A 7778-nucleotide genomic window follows, 5' to 3' on the forward strand; every position below is an offset into this window, starting at 1 on the left:
GCGACTCTCTTCCCCACCATTACAGTAGATTCGTGAGTTGGGTTTCAAGATCTGTTTTTATTGTATCCATCTTTGTTCCAGAAAAGCTACAGCTTGTTTGACGTTTCAAGATTTGTATATTTTGGCTGATTTGTGAAATCCTTGTCTGTATGAAGTATGAACAGTAAATGTTGAGGATTTTTGTGCTTAGAGTTAGTGAATTGCAGATTTGCAAGCACTGTTTTTAGAGTAATAGCTGTTCGACTGTCCCTATAAATACGGTTTTGAAATGAAGTTGTTTGCCTGTTTTCACAAGTAGCATTTTGTAAATGTGTTATGCACTTATGCATATGCTACGAAATTGGAGCCATGGCTCAAATTTAGAATTCTGTAATGAATTATTTCCAATGTCTTGTACAATTTTTAGAACTGTAAGAATTTTGGAGGTGTAACTATTATAATTGAAAACTATTAGGGGTGAAACTGTAAAAACTGAAACCTGGAGAGAGAAAAAGAGGGTACCCGCCAATCCACCCATACTCATATGACCCATATATTTCAACCCGTATTAGACCCATAACTGTGTGGCCTGTACCCATAATGACCCGACCCATACCCAACCCACCCACCCGTTTTGCCAAGTCTACATATTGCACATAGTACATGAGATTTGCAAACTAATTTTGATAGTCAGTAATAATTGATTAGTCCAAGATTGTTCATTATTTCTGACTAAAATTTAGTGGCAAATAGGATTACATTTAAAAGCAATGTTGTTGCTCCTTGTAATTCACTTGGTGAACACATTAAACATCAACAAAATAAGAGACACAATACAAAAATGTGGATCAATAACATCAATTATCTTCATTGCATATAAAGTCAATAGTCCATACATGGATTTTTTAGCAACATGAGCAATAAAAATCTAAAATTGCACTATCATGTGTGCATAACCAAAAACAAAAATGCATAACCAATCAGTTCGGTCACCTTTTGGAGCTTTACCTTGGTGAAANTTCCACCTCTATTTGTAAGCAAATTAAATGGGTGGTGTTTGGTTGATGAAGTAATTTTATTCGCTGAACTGTGGAAATGTTAAATATCGACTCAGAACTTATCTTATTATGAATTAATTGATATTTATTTAATTGTTCTCATACGATCTATTTTGATGATATAAAAGTTAATTAAGTGTTGTAAAAACTCATATTTGTCAAACTTATAAATTGTATGTGTGCACATATGTTTTGTGTGCACACTAATTGTCATACTTGAGTCTTGACTTGTTTCGTTTAAAGTATGTGTACACAACAGTTTGTGCTTTTACTCTCGATTCAGATATTTGCAATCCAGCACGAGTTGCATATGCTGGATTGCAAATATCTGATAAAGTGAAAAAAAGATTGCTTATTTTTGTCTCCCACTTTTTAGGACCTTTTTACATGTCATAACATCCTCATAGTCATAGGGAATAAAGTACTTTTCCCAATTTACTTTGTGGTCTAAACCAAAAGAAGAAAAATTTTCCTTATTTAGATAAACATGCATCAGTCCCTTGTTGGCTTACCTAGCACTATATTGTTGAATAAGAAATCATTCATTATATAACACCTCTTTTTTGCGTATATGAATTAGAACCTTTTGATATTTTGTTTCATTGTACTCTGAAATTTTCTTAAAGTATTTTTTTGCTTAAGGTTCAAGGTTCATTTGCATATTTATGTCAAGACCTCACTATATCAAACACACACTACAAGAAAAATGGCATTTGGCGTCTATCAAAAATAGACGCTAATAGTCAAATTTAGACGTTGATTGTTTATCGCATCTAAAATTCCTAGTCACTAGCTAGTTGCAAAATTACTGTTGCAGAAAGTATCTGCGACTAAAATCATGGTTAGACGCCAAAATGTTTTCTTTAGCGACCAGCAATTTAGTTACTAATTGCCTCAAAAAATAGTTCCCTAGATTAGACGCCAAATGAATAAGGGTAATTTGGTGAAATTGCATGCAACTATTGATTTAGTTGCAAAATTTAGCTTTTAGTGACTAAAAAATGGATAGTAATTCCCAAAAAAAATAGACTCCGAATGCTTAAGGGTAATTTGGTAAAAGCATTTCGCAACTACTTTTTTAGTTGTAAAATACCTTTTTTAATGACTAAAACTTTAGTTGTAATTGCCAAAAAATTTAGTCTGTGAATGTTGGACCGAAATATGATAATTTCCTTTTCGCAACCATTAAATTAGTTGCAAAACGTGTGTTTTAATGACTAAATTATCAATGGCAAAAGCAACTAAATTTTAGTTGCTAGAAGTGTTTAGCCAATTTGCTTTCTTTGATTCCATAACTAATCATTTGGTTAGGAAAATGAATTTTTCTACATCTAAATGATATAATTGCCCATAGTACATGAGATTTGGAAACTAATTTTTGTAGTAAGTAATAATTAATTAATCCAGGATTGTTTATTATTTCTGTGACTAAAATTTAGCAGCGAATAGGATTACATTTAAGAGCAATGTTGCTGCTCCTTGTAGTTCACCTGATGAACACATTGAACATCAACAAAATAAGAGAGACCCAATACAAAAATGTGGATCAATAACATCAATTATCTTCAGTGCATATAAATCAATCGTCCATACATGGACTTTTTAGCAACATGAGCAATAAAAATCCAAAATTGCACTATCATATGTGCATAACCAAAGACAAAAATGCATAAACCAATCAGTTCGGTCACCTTTTGGAGCTTTACTTCGGTGGAAAGCTAGAGTCTTTATCATCCTCACACCTTAACTATTGTAGTGAACAAGCCTATCCTTTCCTGTGGTCTTCCAATACCCAAAGTCAGTAGCACAATTCATTCTAACAAGTCTACAGAAGTTCATTTACATAGCAACAGAAGTTCATTTCAAATAATCGAAAATAGAAACCTGGAGGAATTTCAATTCTAGCAAGTCTACAGAAGTTCAATTACAGAGCAACAGTATTTGCAATAAGCAAGTAGTTAACCTTGGGCAAACTTTCACGCATTTCATCAAGCAACCATCTGCACATGTAAGTCATAAAAATATCAATTAACACTAGAAGTTTCAGAAAATGTGAGAACCATTTTAATAGATGCATACAGAGTGACCCATCCAGGTATATACAAAAAATGGAGCATCCAAATAGTATAGTTATTTTTCGTGCAAATAAATGCTTTATCAATGACTGGAAGATGGAGGGATAATTAACAAGCACATGAACCATATAGAAACACACCTATAGTCAAAAGAAGGAAAAAAACTTATGAAGGGTATTCACAATCAGCTCCACAGTGGCATGATCTGCAGCCGCAGTATCAGTCATGTGAGTATACTGAACCTAAATATTGAGGAAATAATTTTGACATAGAAAGTAATTAAGAAACATTCTAGTCCTATATTTGTGCATAATTTGCATGGAAACTTGGACTCTGCTTAGCATACTAAATGAACTTTGAGGTAAAAATAACAGTGAATAAAACCTTAACAACAACTTTTTGCCATCATGCGTACGAGCGACATGAACTAGTGCAAGGGAAGCACTTTCTATAGGAATAGGATCAAATTCTTCAAAAACCAGCACATAAAGACTTACACATCAGCAAGCGCATATGCCTCCATTGGGAACAACAATATGACCACTCAACATGAGAATTTGTGCATAAATCTCATAAGCACCAATATCGCTTGTAAATAATTCATGAAGTAAAAATTAAATTATTGGCTATTAAAAAGCAAGCCAGATTCATGAAAAGATGTGCATCCTTGGTAGAGAAACCCAAGTTGGACAAATAGTAGGAACAAGTAGACAATGTGGACGATGGTCCAGAGCACACAATTAGTTTTATATCTGATGTGTAAACTTGTTGAACATGTAAAATTCTGTATTCATTTTAACATCATACCATAATATATACTTCAATAGTTCATGTACAGTGATACGAAATAGGATTCTAAACTAATAACGTCATTTAACTTTTGATTTAAGAGAAAAAAAAGGTTGTTCTCTACAAGCTACCACTAGTGTAGGAAATTTGCAGGAAAGAACTCATCACCTTTGCAAAAATCAGTAGCAACAACATCAATAGCTATCTTTATCTTCTCACCATACGTTGTTCTGCTGATAGCCTCTTTAATAAAATCCAATCCTTCTTTCACGCTGCCAACAGGAATTGGACATAATTAGAAAACGAACAACCTTCTAATCAAAGTTTACTAGCATTATGCATGACTTTATATGTCAAATTTAAAACTTAAACAACCATAAATAACAGGAAAGTAAAAAGGAAGCCAAAGAACAAATATACTTTGCATATGAGTAGAAGGCAATAACAAGATTAAGAAACTTACTCCCATTGTAGTGGTGAACCCCAACTTTAGCCAACATCGCATAGTACTCTATCTCAGACTTCCAAAAAGGAGGGCAGTTGTTGGTAATGATAACCAGCTTCGCTGCAACCCAAAAAAGAAAAAGAAAAAAAAATGGTTAACAAATCCACAAGAAATGAAATATTCCCATAACAAAGACTAGATCCAGTCAGAACCCAGTAATTTCTAAGTTCTCATGAAAAAAGGGTCACAACCTAACAACTAAAACACAATTATTTTTCTGGGTCCACAGCTAAGAGTCATTTTAGTTCATAAAAGAAGCTCAAAAATACAGAGATAATATAATCATCAATACATGAAATAAAACGAAAAACAAAGTTAATAGGTTAGGTTACCTTTGGAGCTTCTTACGATGTGAAGCACAGTTTTGCAACCTAAAGTGTACTTGCCACTCTTCATAGAGGAAATTTAACTGACCGGCCATCCAAAGTTTGGATTTAAAAAAATGGCCTTGAAACTGTTTACCATTTTTTTTTTATTTAGAGAAACTGACGTGGCACAGTTAGGATCCATTAAACATGTAAAATGAGTTAAAATAAAAAGATTAAAACATATAAGGACAAAATCATAATTAATGAAAGTTTTTAAAATTTGAAATTTGAAAAAGAGCCCCAAATATTCAAATNAACAACTTCGAATTTATGGACTCGGCTATGTTCGTGGTCATGACATCAAACCTTCTTCCAGGAAAGTAAGCTTTACTCTATCGCTCGAAACCAACGTCATGCTCAAGATACTTAGCAACTCTATCATCCTTGATTCGGATTTGCTAGAACTGCTCCTCGAACGCATCAACCCGATAAGCTTTTGCTGCCATGTAGTATGTCTAAAGGAGGCCAGCACACTTAAACTTTTGTTTTATGTTCTCACCAAGGTGCCTCATACAAAATTCGTGATGTGCTTGACGGCAAATAGTGGCAATCCCCTTCTTTATAGAGTTATGCCTATCGGATATTATGTACAACTCGTCAGTGTCAAGCACTATCGTATGTAACTGCTGAAAAAACCAAGTCCACGACTCGTCATTCTCAGAGTCAACCACACACCATGCAATAGGATATGTGTGATTCTCGCTGTCTTGTGCAATGGCCACCAACAATGTACCTCCATACTTTCCTGTCAGAAAGCAACCATCAACAGCCAACACCTTTCTCATGTTTACAAAACCCCTTATAGCAGAACCGTAAGCAACAAAAAAATATTTAAACATCATATTCCTGTCCCACTTCAAAGTCGTCTTGCTACCTTGGTTTTTCAACTCAAGCATATAATAGTACGCTTCTAATACTGCATACCCGTGCGTCGGCGTGCCCCTCACAAAATCTTGTGCACGTTGTCTCCCTTTCCAGCATTTCCAGTAACTAACAGCACATCCCAACTCTGTGCGCACAAGTCTTTGAATGTCTTTAGGAGATGTACCTTTCCCTTCAACGAACCGACTTTTGACAAATTGTCCAACAACATCAGCGGACGCTTGTCGATGCTCACCTGAAATACGTCCCAAACCACAAGTGTGCTCAGGGGTATATGTGCTAAGCATAAATTTTTCCGACTCCGCCAACCTTCTACAATAAATCCGCCACTTGCACTTTCGGTCACGACATGCAACCGTCACATCCAATGAATTTGACTTTTTGGTGATGAACTCAAAATTACCTCTCACGGCAACAAGTTTTAGCTTCCTCACCACTTCCTCTTTGTTGTCAAATAAATACCCTATGTGCAACTCCGATCCATTCGTAAAAACATGAGCTGATTCACTACTACCTCCAATTGCCCTCTCTGAACCTGCATAAACGACCATGGTGTTCTCTTCCTCACAATCTACGCTTTCCGCATAATCTGTATTTAAAGGAATCTCTACATCTGTGGGAACATCTATGGAGTCCTCCCCCTCAACATTTTCATTCTGCCCCCCATCACCAACCTCTTCTATAGTGTCCTCCTCACCACCTAATTCACCGTCTACTCTTGATTTTTTAACTAACAAATCAATGACCTCGTAGTTCAAATTAAAACCAGGCAAATCTCTGCCTACTTCCTTGTTATCCCCTTCCTTTGAACCAACTTCAAACGGTTTTTCTACAAGAGAAATCCTTAAAATCGGCCTCGAACCATTCTCGACCACATCAATTATATATAACTTCACACTTTCATCCGAATTTAATATAACAGGAGGTACCTTATAATGTTCAGGAACTCTGCTTAAAATATACTTCACAACTATATCACTACGCGAGCAAATCAAATTACCTATTCTAATTATTTCATCAATCAACTCATCAAAACTAACCTCTGTGCTCACAGCAATTGGTATAGCTTCTTTGCTCTTCCCAATCTATTTTTAGCTATGTTCTTCCTCCACCTACTCACTAAAATATTCAACACCCAAAACAACTTGTCCCATGTGTAATAATAGCCAACTACCTGTAATGCAAGAAAAAAAATATTCTTAAATGTTGTACTAAGGGTTCAAATATTTTAAAAAGAATCTGCACAGTCGCTTATATGGTCTGCTGTATCGCTTAAGCAATCATGGTTATTTATACTGGATTGCTTAAGCGATACACTTGATCGCTTAAGCGATCCAGTATAAATAATCATGGCTGCTTAAGCGATCTTATGCCATTTACTGATTGCTTAAGTGATTTGCTCCTATACACCAGACTTTTACCAGATCGCTTAAGCGATCTATCTGCTGCATACCTGATCGCTTAAGCGATCTATCTGTTGCATTACTAGACCTACCAGATCACTTAAGCGATACACCAGATTGCTTAAGCGATCCATCATACCCAAAACACATTTTCAGTCATCTCCACCTACAATCGATTCCATCATACCCAGAACATATACCCAGAATAATTTTTCAACAAATTTCACTCCTTTCAACTTGCATTACATCAAACACAACCCAACAACCTAAACAACTAAATCAAAATCATAACCCAAACCCCATCCATTATTAAATCTTTGTAAATCTAAATATAAAATGTAAAAAGGANTAGGATGTTGCAGTGGCATGTCTAGAGGTACACCCATTCACATTACGAGCAAATAGACGTTGAGATTCAAGCGGCTGGGGTAAGATTAAAGGAAGCTTTTGCATATGCAGTTGCTTTAAAATGTCGCTTTAATCTGATTGATTTTGTTTCTTATTATAGGGACTCGTCCGTCCCTTTCTCACCGCTACTGGGGTTGAAGCGGAAGAAGACTATGTCAAATCTTTCAACGCACTGGAGGATGCACGCGATGAACGAATAGACCGCCTGATGCGGGACCTAGAAGGGGTCACGCATGTGATGGCAGTTGCGGGGCCACTGCTTCACAACGTGGTTGATGCCGAGGAGGATAAAGCTCCAATCGGCCGGAGGT

General features: G+C 35.8%; 1 long non-coding RNA gene across 1 annotated transcript; it reads right to left on the minus strand.

The window, feature by feature from the left end:
* Positions 1–4037: 4037 nt before the first annotated feature.
* On the minus strand, positions 4038–4772 carry LOC116144803. The gene is made up of 3 exons (XR_004130324.1): positions 4739–4772; positions 4365–4466; positions 4038–4173 (listed from the first exon to the last, which is right to left on the minus strand). It is a non-coding gene; the product is annotated as an uncharacterized LOC116144803 (long non-coding RNA).
* Between the last annotated feature and the right edge of the window lie 3006 nt (positions 4773–7778).

The sequence above is a fragment of the Pistacia vera genome, unplaced genomic scaffold, assembly GCF_008641045.1.
Source record: "Pistacia vera cultivar Batoury unplaced genomic scaffold, PisVer_v2 Contig457, whole genome shotgun sequence".
Classification (NCBI taxonomy): Eukaryota; Viridiplantae; Streptophyta; class Magnoliopsida; order Sapindales; family Anacardiaceae; genus Pistacia; species Pistacia vera.